Source organism: Egretta garzetta, unplaced genomic scaffold, assembly GCF_000687185.1.
Source record: "Egretta garzetta isolate BGI_Z169 unplaced genomic scaffold, ASM68718v1 scaffold373, whole genome shotgun sequence".
Taxonomy (NCBI): Eukaryota; Metazoa; Chordata; class Aves; order Pelecaniformes; family Ardeidae; genus Egretta; species Egretta garzetta.
Genome location: NW_009259184.1, coordinates 2,423,494 through 2,424,656, shown reverse-complemented (window position 1 = coordinate 2,424,656; position 1,163 = coordinate 2,423,494).

Here is a 1,163-nt window from a genome sequence, read left to right as displayed (position 1 = left end):
AAAGAAATTTTAAAAGCCTGACAACTCAAGAGGCAGAACTAAATTGAGTTAAAAGGTCTTTTGTGTTTATGTCTTTTTAATCTGGATTTTTATTTTGTTAATCAATCTATTGTACATTTTTTCTTCTTCCATAATATGTTGATTGACTTTTTAAATACAACTTTGTTAGCCAATAAAAGCCAAAGTGATGAAGAATTTTCCTGTGCTTGCAGTATGGCAAAAGCTGCTTGGCCTGTCACTGTCCAACTCTACAACGTTACTTCTGTCATATATCGTCTTTATAAATGTAATAAAGAGCATAATGGCATGGCCCCAGGTTCTCAATGCTACTGTTACTGCTTGACAGCCTGAGAAGGACCACTTCTCTCGGACTCATCTGGCCATCTTCAGCGAGAGTTTATTAAGCTCTGCTTGCTTCCACTAATCTGCTGGAAGCAATTAAAATGAATGTTGGATGAGCTACTGTGGACGAGGGCTGGATGCTGCAGAAATTGTAGAAGAGCAGATAGCAGAGCTATCCCAAGCAGAAGCCACCAGAGCATAAGAAGGGGTGGGAGAAGTTCCACCTGCCTGCCAGCCTCACTCTTCTCCTCTTGCCCCAGTCTGTTCCTGTCTTGGCTCACTCTTTGCAGCCTCACACGTTTTTCAATTGCTTTTAAACATTTTCCAGAAGTGTTTTCAACAGAGTAACGCTAGCGCCGTGCCTGAGTTTGAACCACAGCTCAGCGATGCCTCTTCCCAGCCAGGACAAAGGAGTGGGTTTGCTGCCTTCCCAGGCTGGGGTGTCACTGCCAGTAGTATGGCTTGCTGCTGTTCCTCACCGCGCACTTCACAAGCCTGACCGAGCATTTGTTCAAGGGCTGTCCAGGCACAGGGGCCGTGCCAAGGTTTTACATGTTACCAACTTGGCTATTCTGGGCTAAGTGCCCTATTTTTGGCCTCTGATCAGTTTCCTGACACTGCTTGGGTTCCCATAAGCAGTGGTGCTGGCCCATCTCAAGGCAGGATGAAGCCTGTGAGCAGCCAGGAGCAATTGTACCCCTTGGGGACAATGGCTGAAGCTGGCCTTGCCACGTCTTTCACAGAATCACGGAATGGCAAGGGCTGGAAGGGACCTCAGGAGATCATCCAGTCCAACCCCCACGATGATGCAGTGTCACCCA